Source organism: Aquarana catesbeiana, linkage group LG02 (genome assembly GCF_042186555.1).
Source record: "Aquarana catesbeiana isolate 2022-GZ linkage group LG02, ASM4218655v1, whole genome shotgun sequence".
Classification (NCBI taxonomy): Eukaryota; Metazoa; Chordata; class Amphibia; order Anura; family Ranidae; genus Aquarana; species Aquarana catesbeiana.
In genome coordinates this window covers 544,066,316-544,080,426 of record NC_133325.1, presented here as the reverse complement: position 1 = coordinate 544,080,426, position 14,111 = coordinate 544,066,316, and the positions used below count along the sequence as shown (strand labels likewise).

At 40.9% G+C, this 14,111-nt stretch overlaps 1 long non-coding RNA gene across 1 annotated transcript in view; it reads right to left on the bottom strand.

The window, feature by feature from the left end:
* Positions 1–877: 877 nt before the first annotated feature.
* The window catches only part of LOC141128539 (uncharacterized), a 75,313-nt gene continuing 62,079 nt past the window's right edge, over positions 878–14,111 (bottom strand). Inside the window, exons 2-3 of the long non-coding RNA XR_012241710.1 lie at positions 1,303–1,357; positions 878–1,212 (exon numbers count right to left, since the gene is read on the bottom strand). This is a non-coding gene — a long non-coding RNA (uncharacterized lncRNA). The remainder of the gene's footprint in view (positions 1,213–1,302; positions 1,358–14,111) is intronic.

The window sequence follows — 14,111 nt, the reverse complement described above, 5'->3', positions numbered from 1 at the left end:
TTTTCGAGGATGCCCAGAAATAGGCACATATTTACACATATGGTGGACGTGCCCAGTAATCCAAACCTTCTGGAAGGAAGTCTTCGTGATTGCATCTAAAATATTTAAAAAAATAATACAACCAGATCCATATTTAACTTTACTTAATCTAAAACCGGAATGGTTAACACTCTCTCAATTCAAACTAATGATCCAATTAATAACGGCTGCAAAACAAACAGTGGCCAAGGCATGGAAATCTCCTACATTGGTACTAGCAGAAACAATTCACAGAATGAATAATACCCATGCTAAGATGGTAGCCATCGATCAAGATCAAAATCAAATTCCAAAATTTGAAAAACTTTGGCATCCTTGGATAAAACAACAGTTCCTGTCAAACTTCAATGACTCTGTCCTGTTGCCATGGTAACAGATTAAATGACTTACAGAGACACCCATTCTAAGGCTTCAAAGAGAACTAAAAAGAATAATAAACTGACGAGCGGGACAACCTTGTGGACCATACCTCTACCTTTCAACCCCTTTTCTTCTTTCTCTTTCCTTTTCTCCACCTTACGATTAAAGCTCATTATCAGAATTTATTTGACCTATATACACTCTACTTGTAAACAATATGTATAGTAGGTATAAATCATTTAAATACCTACAAAAGTAACTAAGGAAATTATATATATCTTTAATTTAGGTTTACGTGAATCCAATGTTTAATATTTGAAATTTCATGATATTTACCTATATAAACCCTACTGTAAAACAATGAGCTTACTTTATAGATCCTTGTAAACTTACTTTATGTATCTTTATAACATTGTATACTCAATAAACTTCTTTTGACAAGGAAACTTTTGTCTACCAACCCATTCTCTTACAGGGCTTTACTGTGGATATTAAAGTCACGTTTATTATTATTATTCAGGAGTTATATAGCGCCAACAGTTTACGCAGCGCTTTACAATATAAAAGGGAGACAATACAGTTATAATACAATAAAATACAAGAGGATTAAGAGGGCCCTGCTCAGAAGAGCTTACAATCTAATAGGGTGGGGCAGCAGTTTAATGTCTTTTGGTGTTCTCTGGTCCAGGTATGGGTATATTATCACAGGTGCAGGACTAAAGGGACCCAATACATCCAGCAGCTCCTTGGAGGATAGTGCTACCCATGCCAGTGGTTTTCTATAGAATTGTCGATACAAGGTTTCTGTTAAGCCTATAAAAAACAATCAAATTTGAGTTGCTTGAATGCTTTAGGTTTAAACATGTTATGACACTGATCCAATGGCTTTAATAAGCTACTAACCTGGAAAAACAAGTGTTCTGAACTCACTTCCCGCATGCTTGTTTTAGGTAGGTGACTGCAGAAGCATTAAAACAATGAAACAAAACTTGTCAGAAACCAAACAAATAAAGGTTTTAGTGATAACTGATCAGATAGTAAGTGTTATTCTGATATTTATATTGAAAATTGCATTTGCAGGTGTTGTAATTTCCATTATTTTCACTGCACTGTAAATACTATTATAACCAATATATTTTTGCTATTTAAATAAATACTACATGCTGGAATGGTATAGACTGGTAACTTATATTGGAAATGTGAAATGTTGTCTTTTATTTACCGTATATCTGTTATCTGTTATTTATATATGTCGGTGAAAGGCAAATACTGGAGTAAAGATAACAAAATATGCACAGATTTGAGCATTCTTGGAATTCTTTAATCTGCGATCTAGATTTATGGCTGAAAAGGATTATACTCTACCAAATGAATTAGAGGAGAACAGAACACGCTATGTGTTGGGTAGATGATGTGATTATTTATATAGCAGCAATAAGGCAAACAGCTGTATACTTCAATAAACACCTTTTTGCTTTATACATTTTTACTTATACAACTTCTGTTCATTTCAAAAGCATCAGCAAAAAAAAAAATATATAATGCAAATATTTTCAGTGCCAAAAATGACCATGCATCTTATCTACATAATTGACTAATCATGCATCACTTTCAATACAATGAAGCCCATCTTCAAGTTTTGCAACTCCCACCAACCCCCTTACATTTATTATTATTATTATTTTTATTATATACATACTTTTTTTTTCTAGCTGCCTTTTCACATGATGAGTCTGGGTGTCATTCAACCTGGAGGAATTGGAATTTCCATCAACAAATGTTCGATGTGAGCTTGTAAGAAATTCCGACCGTGTGTATGCTCCATCGGGCATTTTCTGTCAGAATTTCCGACAACTGTTTGAGAGCTGGTTCTCAAACTTTCCGACAAAAAAACGTATTTTCGGAAATTCCGATCATGTGTACACAATTCCGACGCACAAAAGTCCACGCATGCTCGGAATCAAGCAGAAGAGCCGCACTGGCTATTGAACTTCATTTTTCTCGGCTCGTCGTACGTGTTGTACGTCACCGCGTTCTTGGCGATCGGAATTTCCGACAACATTTGTGCAACTGTGTGTATGCAAGACAAGTTTGAGCCAACATCCATTGGAAAAAAATCCACGGTTTGGTTGTCGGAATGTCCGATCGTCTGTACGCGGCATTAGGCTACTTATTTGTAAGCAGGTGCTTGTGGGGTGTTATTGAATATAATTCTGCTGTTGTATTTATCGCACTGTGTAGCTATGCAGACAGTCCAGGCTGCGCAGGATGGGAAGGGGTTAACTATGTCTAGACACTTTCCTGGGCTTCCTGAGTCCTGCCCCCTACTGTAAATTACATAAATACCAGGGGGTGGCTCAGAGCATTTATAGAGTAGGAACTATTGCAACATATAGGCCTGCTGGATCATGTGGCCCCTCTTCTGAGTCACCCTGCTGGGATTCTCACCTGGACTAGGAACCTAACATTACTGGACCTTTGCTGAATGGCCTTTGGTTTCCTGGAAGGAATGAACCTGGGCAGCCTCCGTTAGTTAGGGCTGGTTTCATGTACAGTGTGCTGTTGAACTTTGTTGCTGAATCTTCAGTAAAGCTGTTAACTGTTTCAAGCCTGGTCTGATGTCATTTAAAGGGGTGTATGGTGGTAAATGGCATAAAAACAGGGCCTGTAAAACACGCATGGGGTATGAAGAAAGACCACTATGAAAGGGTTACTCAACAGGAGAGTGGAACTGTTGAGCAGTTGCTATGGGTAACCATGAACTGGTGGAAAGTGTATAGTAGCTGACCAGGAAGTGTGGTACCTGGCGAAGGTGACAGGTATCAAGGTGGTCAGTGATCTGGCTCCCTCCCTAGCAGTTGGTTCCCCCAAAGTAACCGGGATCAAACCCATGGTACAGAGACCCCATATACCTAGCTGCAGTGTACGGGAGAGTGAAGGAATTAAGTTAGAGCACGCATGAAGTCCGTGCTAGTGCTCAGTGGGGTACCATTCTGTCAGTGGCAGAGGTACGCTGGACTGGTGGAGAGGGCACAGGCTCAGTGTCCCTCCTAAATACAACATACATCAAGCAAGGGTGTGTAGTAACATGGGGCAGCATGTTTTACAGAGGGACTACATTTAACTACTGCACACAGTATTTGGCTCATCTCTAAGCTGGGGTACCGCCATATTGTTTGGCTTTCACATGAATGTGGCCCCCCCCAGAGCCCGCGGGTACATGAGAAAGTTATCTCCATGTGCAGAGCGAGTAGGTCCCACCCACAACTTGGCGTAGTCAGCCAGGATACACCCCACATATTTTTAATAACTGCTGAGCTTTAAGCAGATGATTTAAAGCAGACCTGTAAATGTTTTAATCTACACAAATAAATAGTAATAAAATAAAGTCCTAATATAAAGGAACAGTATAAAAAACTCTACCTTTTATCGTTAGGCTTCATGTACACATAGCCTACTATGACAGCCTGCCACGGTTTGTATTTTCCGCGGCCAGCGGTCAAAATATTCCTATCCTGAACGCAATTCTTCCATGTTCAGGAGAGGGAGGTTGAAGCTTCCCTAACCACAGCAGCTCCTAAACTCATTGGCTCATTCCAACAAGCTGTATCTTGAAGCCCCTTGCAAGGACCCTTGTAAGACATACCTCATGGTACAGAGACAGTCCGACTGGCCTCCTCTGTGTTGCTATGGGCAACCACTCTCTGGCCTGGCCTCTGGTCAGCCTCTCTCCTAGTACTTGCTTTCCTCTGTAGCTTGGCCTAATGCTGCCAGATGCCGCTTGCACTAGTCCACCGCAAATTCAAACACTGGTGGACTCTCTCTCTCTTTCTCTGGACACCCCATATTCACAGTCACCCCACTGCACAGAACAACAATAGGAGCATTGACTCTTTTAGGGGCCTCTTCCTTCCAGGTACAACAGTGAATGACATTATGTGCATGGAGGGAATGTTAGCATTGGACAATGAAGCCTTTGTGAAATTTACTGCCTTATGGCATATGACACCTTAATACACCTTAAGCAACGTATCAAGATTACCCCGATAGTAGGTTTCTGTACTGCCATCTCACCATCGACCATTTATATATATATTTATTTATTTATTTCAGGTACTTATATAGCGCTGTCAATTTACGCAGCGCTTTACATATACATTGTACATTCACATCAGTCCCTACCCTCAAGGAGCTTACAATCTAAGGTCCCTAACTCACATTCATACATACTAGGGACAATTTAGACAGGTTCCAATTAACCTACCAGCATGTCTTTGGATTGTGGGAGGAAACCGGAGTACCCGGAGGAAACCCACGCAGGCACAGGGAGAACATGCAAACTCCAGGCAGGTAGCGTCGTGGTTGGGATTCGAACCAGCGACCCTTCTTACTGCTAGGCGAGAGTGCTACCCACTAGACCACTGTGCCGCCCCTATTGTATTTACCTCACATACTGGACAAGCCGTAGCTAGAGGCCATGTTGTTCAGGAATCAGAAGTCGTGATCATGTAACACTGTACCCAAACAACATTTTTTTATCATTTTTTCACACAATTGAGGTTTCTGTTGGTGGTATTTAATCACCACTGGGTCTTTTACTTTTTGCTAAATAAACAAATTAACTACTTGCTGACCACCCACCGCAGATATACTGTGGCAAGGTGGATCGGCTGCATGAACCGACGTGCCTGTACATCGGTCCGTGCATGTGATCGTGTAGGTGATCGCTCCTTACAGAGGAAGAATGGGGATTTGCCAATGTGAACAAGGAGGATCCCCATTCTGACAGGGGAGGAGAGAGAGATCTGCTGTTCCTAGTGATCTGGAACAGCGATCTCTCTCTACTTCCTGGTGGTCCACTTCCCCCCACAGTAAGAAAGCACCACCCTAGGGAACACTTAACCCCTTGATTGCCCCTAGTGTTAACCCTTTCCCTGCCAGTGTCATTTATACAGTGATCAGTGCATTTTTAATGCACTGATCACTGTATTGGTGTCAATGGTCACCAAAAAGTGTCACTTAGGGTCAGATTGGTCCACTGCAATGTCGCAGTCCCGCTAAAAATCGCAGATCGCCGCCATTACCAGTAAAAACGATAAAAAAAAAAGTAAAGTCCCTAAATCTTTCCCCTATTTTGTAGATGCAATAACTCTGTTCAGGCCGCACCTGGAGTATGCCATCCAGTTCAGGGCACCAGTCCTCAGGAAGGATGTGCTGGAACTGAAGAGAGTACAGAGAAGGGCAACAAAATGAATAAAGGGACTGGAGAACTTTAGTTATGAGCAAAGGTTACGAGCACTGAACTTGTTCTCTCTGGAAAGGAGACGATTGAGAGGGGATATGATTTCAATGTACAAATACCGTACTGGTGACCCCACAATAGGGATAAAACTTTTCAGCGAAAGGTAATTTAATAAGACAGGCGGCCATTTACTAAAATTAGAAGAAAAGCTATTTAACCTTAAACTGCGTAGAGGGTTCTTTACTGTAAGAGCGGTTAGGATGTGTAATTCTCTTCCATGGGCAGTGGTTTCAGCAGGGAGCATCGATAATTATAAAAAAACTATTAGTTAAGCACCTGAATGACCTCAATATACAAGGATATACCCTGTAATACTAACATAAAATTTCACACATAGGTTGGACTCGATGTCTTTTTTTAACCTCGCCTACTATGTAACTATGTACCATATGCAAAGTGAGGGGCTCCAGAGTAGTGTAGGGTAGTTAGTATCAAGAGAAAAACTCACCCAAGCTCTACTGCTATATAGTATAGTTGGTGTGTAGAGTAGTCGGTGCTCTGGCTAATTAAGCTCACAAAAGATCCACAGAAAGTACAGGCCGGCAATTCGACAGCTTCTCCATAGAAAATATTTATTTAAGCATTACAGCAATAACATCATCCAAAGTTGACGCGTTTCGGCCTTAGGCCTTCATCATATGCATGTTTTCTATGGAGAAGCTGTAGAGTTGCCGGCCTGTACTTTCTATGAGTAGTTAGTATGTCTATGCTGTGTGTGAGATATAACTTGTTAAAATGACAATCTTGTGCAAAAAACTTCCAAAAGTACTTCTATCTCTCCTGTAGACTCAACAGCCATCTCTGTCTGCTCTTCTGACCCTTGGCACAAACTCTGGAACATCAATCCTTAGTGTCCCAGAACAGTTCTCTGTGGTGGATGATGTGGCATTAGTAGACTCAGACTACCGTGGCCATCCCATTCCTTCCCGTCTTCTTCTTCTTCCTTTAGCTTATCTAGTAGAGGATAAACTAGTCGAAAGTGACTCAATCTGTGTGGGCACTCAAACTACTTTACTCAGAGGCAAGAGGTGATTTCGATGCCAGGTCTTCAAAATCCCTCTCTTCCGAATGGACAAATCTGGTATACAGGAAGATTAGGTAATTGAATGAAGTTTATGTATGACTGGAAAGTCCATCAGTTAGCTAGATTGTGCTTTCTGTGGTGACCCAGATTTCTCAACTGCACCTGATCTCCAGGTTGCAGACCATGAACCTGAACTTTAAGGTTGTAGTTCTTGCTGTTTTGCTGGCCTGGGAGTCAGAAGCTGCTTGAACCATCTCATAGGCAGCCTTTAAATTATTCTGGAGTGATTCTCACAACCAACATTTGATCAATGGAGATACTGAAGGCCAGGTGCAATGGAAGTCCGGCCCCCCTCCTGAAAACTGAGCATACTGTATATGGAGAGTACCCAGCAGCTCTGAAGTGAAAGGCCTTCATCTGTGTGCATTCTGAAATTCAGTTAATTCGTTCATTCAATATGCAAATTTCTCGAAAAATCTGAAGGTTTAAATTTTTCCCTTACAGCTTTGAGAATTTGTGAAAGACCCCCAAAACCATATATTTTCTGAAAGAATATGACCTCTAGAATATAAAAAGAAGGTGCTACTGATTTTTTAGACCCCACGGTATTCGCGCAAATGTTCACCAAAGCAATATTTTCACAAAAAATACACTAAAATCATTATTAGCAGATGCAAACACAGCAAATTTTACAAAATCCCTGCTAAATTCCTACTAAATATAAAAGCTTAACCTGTATTGAGTTAATAAATAACAAATACTTGTACATTTTAAATCACGCCTTTTTTGAGAAATAGTGAAAATTTGAGGTATGCAAACGTTTTAGAAAATCTGGAGGTTTTCCTTTTTTTTTTTATTAATTCTTTATTTTTTCACAAAAATAGTAATACAATGTTACGTGTGAATACATCAATACAATACACCCTCTATTTTATAACTAACATACTCTCGACAAACGTCGATTACTATTACTCGTACAGAGAAATTATATTATCTTTAAGCTAACTCGTCGTTTATTCACACTTCATAATAATCTAAGATAAGACCACCTAAATTCTACCTTTGTTAAATTTTCCTTAACTAGGGATAGCCCTGATTATCCTCCACAAAAGAAAAAGACACAACAAAAATTCAAAAGGACAGAAGAAGAAATAAAAAAAGGATAAAAAGACGAGCTTCCAGAAATTATTTCATACTACAAAATTTAGGGATTTTGTTAAGGGATTTTGTTCCCTATATGTAATATAGGGAGTCCAGACTTTCCGATACTTATCCTCTTGCTCTCTCAGCATCATAGTAAGATTTTCTATTTGTTGGATTTCTGTTATTCTACCAAGCCATTGTGATCTAGTTTGAGATACAGTGCTTTTCCAAAGAACCGGGATACAAGCTTTTGCTGCCGTAAGCAGATGCCTTAAGAGGGAGTTTTTGTATTTTTCAGTGGATAACGGGATGTCATGCAGTTGCAGCAAGAAAGCTGCTGAGTTTTCTCCAAGAGACACATCCGTAATTTCTTTAACTACTTCGGAAACCATCTTCCAAAATTCTTTCAGTCCCGGACATTCCCAGATAATATGTACCATAGTGCCCTCTGCACCCTGGCATCGCCAGCAAAGGTTAGATACTTGTGGAAATATCCGATTCAGTACTGTTGGGGTTCTGTACCACTTAGTCAGAATTTTATACCCCCCTTCTTGGTATATAGTTGCCATTGAAGCCTTATGTGTACACATAAAGATCTCCTTAGAAAAGGTAACCCCCAGATCCCTTTCCCATGCTTGTAAGAAGGCCAGTTCTTGTGGGGCTTCCAACTCAATCAACAAGGAATACATAAATGAGAGTGAGCGTCTCAGTGGTTCCCCCTTTAAGCATATCTGCTCAAACTTAGATGGTGTACGTACCGCTGACATTCGCATGTGTTATTAATCGGAGGAAGGCATTAAGCTGTGTTCACCTAAATGGGTCTAAATTACCTGAGAACACTCGTTCAATCTCCCCACTAGTCATCACGTGCTTGTCTGTCGAGAAATGCATAAGCCTGCTAATTCCCTGTTGCCTTAAATCCTTAAAAACCTGGTCTGCTAGGCCTAGCTCGAAACTCGGGGTACCCAGGATTGGGATCATGGGACTTGCATGTGTCGATATCTCAGTTTTCTTAAATATCTTTTTGATGGATCGGAGAGTAGCACCCATGGTAGGGTGTCTCCTCACAGCCCGTGGTATCTCTACATCCAAGAGCCATGCTATTCCTTCCAAAGGTATAGTAGTCATTGCTTGTTCCATGTGTATCCATGGCTTACCCTTTTGGAGTACACACCACTCCACTACCCGTGCTAAATGTGATGCTTCATAGTAACCAACCGGATCCGGGAATCCGACCCCATCTCTTTCTTTTGGTAGAGTTAAAATATCTCTACGTACTCTCGCTGGTTTTCCCGCCCATATAAACCTCGCAAATTTTGATCTCAAATCCCTCAGAAATCCTTGGGAGATCTTAATAGGTAGGGTCTGAAACGAGTATAGCAATCTTGGCATTACATTCATTTTTATGATGTCAATTCTGCCAAACCACATAAAAACGTCCTTATCCCACCGCTGAAAGTCTAGTTTAATCTGTCGTGCCAATGGGGCAAAATTGAGTTTGAACACTGTATTTAGCTTATTTGGTATTTTAGTCCCTAAGTAGCATATATGGGAGTCTGTCCATCTAAAAGTGAAGTGAGCAGATAACTGATGTTGCAAAGAAGTATTCACTTCTACTCCCATCGCTTCTGATTTACTATAGTTTACCTTAAAATTGGACATCCCGCCATATATGCGTAACTCCGATAGTAGGAATGGGAGAGATATAACTGGAGAGGTTATAAAAAATAACAAATCATCCGCGTAAGCGGCAAGTTTGTGTTCTTCTCCCTTTATTGAAATGTCCCTAATATCTGGATTGGCCCCTATAGTTCTTAAAAAGGGTTCTAGTGTGAGGATAAAAATGATAGGTGAGAGTGGACATCCCTGCCGTGTTCCATTACATATAGAAAAGGGCTCAGACATTGTATCATTTATCTTAACCCTTGCTCTCGGACATGAATATAGACTTGTAATCCAGTTATGCATCCCATTTCTCAGTCCTATATGTTGCAGCGTGGCTCTCAGGAATATCCAGTCTACTCTATCAAATGCTTTTTCTGCATCTGTGGATATAAGCACTAAGGGTTTTTGATGGCATTGGGAAAAATGTATGGCACTTAGAACCCTTTGCGTGTTTTCTCTACCTTCTCTGTCAGGGGTAAACCCCACTTGGTCAGGATGTATTAAGGAGGGGATGTAAGTCAGTAATCTAGTGGCGAGTATTTTCGTGAGGATCTTAAGATCCACGTTTCACAATGAGAATTTGGGAATTAATGTTATGTGGGCCATTAATGTCTCTGCGGGCATTCTTTGCCCATCATGTATTGAATTGAAAGCAGCTAGAAATTTCGGTGCCAATTTTTCAGCAAATGTCTTATAATAGAGCAGGGTATACCCATCAGGACCTGGAGCCTTACCTGGTTTCAATGATTTAAGGGCTTCTAAGAATTCCTCTGTTGTAATTGGGCCATCTAGGTCCCCTGCTTAGGCATTCCTGATGCCAATATATATTCCTTTGCCACCTCCCCTCCATTAGATATCATCAAAGACATGCTGGTAGGTTAATTGGATCCTGTCTAAATTGTCCCTAGTATGTATGAATGTGAGTTAGGGACCTTAGATTGTAAGCTCCTTGAGGGTAGGGACTGATGTGAATGTACAATGTATATGTAAAGCGCTGCGTAAATTGACGGCGCTATATAAGCACCTGAAAATAAATAAATCAAAGTAGGTACTTTACTCTCTATCTGATATAGACTAGTATAGTAGTCTCTGAATGCCTTCGCAATTGCCTGTGAGGAGCTAACTAGTACATCTCCATGAGTTTTAATACGATCAATATGATTCCGTGCTCTTGTCTCTCTGAGTGCATTAGCCAGCATCCTGCTCGGCTTATTTCCGTATTCATAGAATGCTCGCCTGCACCAGGTTAGCTTTGCTCTTGCTTTATCCATTAATATTAAATGTAATGCATCGCGTAGACGCGAGAGTTTGTCCTCGGTCTGTTGTGCATGGGATTTCTTGTGTGCCAATTTGAGTTATACGGATTTCTCCGAGCAGAGAATCCAGCTTAGCACCCAGAGAGCATTTCCTATATGCTCCTAAGGATATGAGAACTCCTCTAATATAACATTTTTGCGCTTCCCATATACATAGTGGGGTTGTTTCATTAATTGTAAAGAAGGATTCTAATTCCTGGCCTATCTGTTTCTCATATTTTGTTTCTTTCAAGAGTGTCTCATTGATCTTCCAGTACCATTCCCAGGGACCCGAGTCTCCCCATTCTATGACACAATTAGTTGGTGCATAATCCGATAATGTAAATGAACCTATGGAGGCCTCCAATATACACGACAGGGCATTCTGAGATATAAAGACATAATCAATTCTAGTAAATGTCTTGTGTCTTGCTGAGAAGAATGTGTAATCCCTGTCATGTACATGGAGGGTTCTCCAGCTGTCCATTAATTGCAAGTCTTGCAGCAATCTCTTTGCTCTGCCCAATTTTGAATAAGATAGATGGGAGGCATCCTTTGAGACATCAAGAGTAGGATCTAACGCCATATTCAGATCCCCTCCCATCATCAGGATCCCCTCTTTATTTTGATGTACTAGATTTAAATATGTCTCAAGGGCTGCAACTTGATCCTCATTCGGTAGATATTTAACTAAAGTAGGTAGGTTAACTAAAGTAACCTTTTGCTCGCATAGAAATCCCTTTACAATAAGGAGACGTCCTGTGTCATCCGTAATTATCTTTGATTCTTTCCATGGTATCTGTTTCGTGATGATAATTGATACTCCATTTGCCTTTGTGGTCTGAGAGGCACCATGGTACACTGTAGGAAATATCTGGTTCCCTAATCTTGGAATTCTATCCTTTCTAAAATGTGTCTCTTGTAGAAAAATCATTTGAGATTTAAGTCTCCCCAGTTCAGCTAGTAATCTAGTGTGTTTCTCTGGGCTATTTATCCCTTTCACATTATAAGAGGTTAAAGTTATCCTGGTCATCTTAACGTTTAATTCTTACAAACCACCGACGAGAGGGATATGTGGAGAAGGGGGAGGAGGAGGGAAGAGGAGGCAGATACCAACACAACGCAAAAAAAATATATATATATATATATATATATATAAAAATATCTTACGGTTTGGCTAGTTATCCAAAACCCATCCAAAAAAACCCAGAAAAACCACAAGCATATACATAAAATATTTCCCCCTTCTCTACCCCTTTTCTCCTACTTTTCTTTTCTCCCCCCCCCCCCCCACCCCACTTTCCAATTACATCATATATGATTTTGTCGACCAAACTAACAGTGTCCCATTCAGTCCATAAACCTCTAACTAATAAAAAAAAAAAAAAAAAAAAAAGTTTCTAGTCTGAGAGGAGGAGGGAGGGAGAAAAAAAAAAACCATCAAAAAAAGAAAATATAAATATATACTTTTTAAAACGTTCTATCTATGCAATATATCATATTTTTTTTCACCCCCCCAAAAAAAAAAAAAAAAAAAGAAAATAGTCCATTCAACCTGAGAATCTCAGACCGAAAAGATAAAAAGAAAAAAAAAAAGAAAATGTCTATCATAAAAAAAATTTAAATAATTCTTCCTGGATTCATTTACATAAGTAATGTTATGTTTCTTTAATTTCTGAATCTTGCAGTGGGTTACGGATATGTATATTCTGCATATTTCCTGAATCGTGTCTACTTCTTTCCCGATGCCAGTGTTGTTGTTGGGGGGATGGTCCATTAATATTGGCAATTCTGTCCAGTTAGGGACCTCAATGGCCTCTGAACCCAGAAAATGGAAGAGGTCTGGAAGTTGGACAGCGTCCCGTAGGTTAAATCCCCCCCCCCCTTTTTAACAATTACTGCCAGTGGATATCCCCATCTGTATGTGGCTCCTTTGCGAAGTAAATAGTCCAGTAAGAGCTTTAACATACCGCGCCTGTTTTTGGTTTGTCTACATAGGTCAGGATATATTTGTATTTCTCCCCCTCATAATCCAGTGACCCCTCTTGCCATGCTGCTCTTAGTATGTCCTCTTTTACCCTGAAAAAATGCACCCGCACAAGACATCTTGTGGGTTAGTCTGAGCAGGATTGCGAGTAGTGGGAACCTTGTGCACTCGATCCAACTCAATTAGGGTATTCGGGGGTTCTTCAATACCTGATTTAAAATAGCCATCACTATGTCTCTTAAGGCGGGTCCCTCAATATCTTCCGAAACCCCCTTAATCCGGATATTATTCCTCCTACTCCTATTTTCAGATTCCCCGGATTGTAATTGTAGCATAACAAGTCGCTTGGTCGGATTGTGGCTTCAGCTGGCAGACCCAGCTACATTCTGCATATCCTGGAGGGAGTGAAAGTAAGATACCAAGCCTACTCCCTGTCTCTCCTATATATGCAGAGGTGTTTCTAGGTGTGAAAAAGACCAGGGGCTTCAGCCTGAGGGTAAATTTGATAAGAACGGCTGCAGCGGTGAATGTCATAAAAAAAATGGAAAATAAAGTGACCACAGTACCTGTCAGTGCCATCTGTCCCCACTGTCATCTGTCATTGCCATCTGTCCCCACTGCCATTTGTTAGTGCCATCTGTCCCCGCTGCCATCTGTCCCCACTGCCATCTGTCCCCAGTGCCACCTGTCAGTGCCATCTGTCCCCACTGCCATCTGTCCCCAGTGCCACCTGTCAGTGCCATCTGTCCCCAGTGCCACCTGTCAGTGCCATCTGTCCCCAGTGCCACGTATAAGTGCCATCTGTCATCAGTGCCACATATTAGTGCAACATATCAGTGCCATCTGTCATTAGTGCCACCTGTCAGTGTCACGTGCCATCTGTTATCAGTGTCACGTGTCATCAGTGCCACGTATCAGTGCCATCTATCATCAGTGTCACGTGTCATCAGTGCCACGTATTAGTGCCATCTGTCATCAGTGCCACGTATTAGTGCCATCTGTCATCAGTGCCACGTGTCATCAGTGCCACATATTAGTGCCATCTGTCATCAGTGCCACATATTAGTGGCATCTGTCATCAGTGTCATGTGTCATCAGTGCCACATATTAGTGCCATCTGTCATCAGTGCCACATCAGTGTCACGTGTCATCAGTGCCACGTATCAGTGCCATCTGTCATCAGTGCCACGTCAGTGTCACGTGTCATTGATAACAAGAAAAGAGAGTGCACCAGCCTAGTGCATTATCCTAAAATCTACTCACAAGTGTAGGAAGAAAAAATCGCACTATTAACAA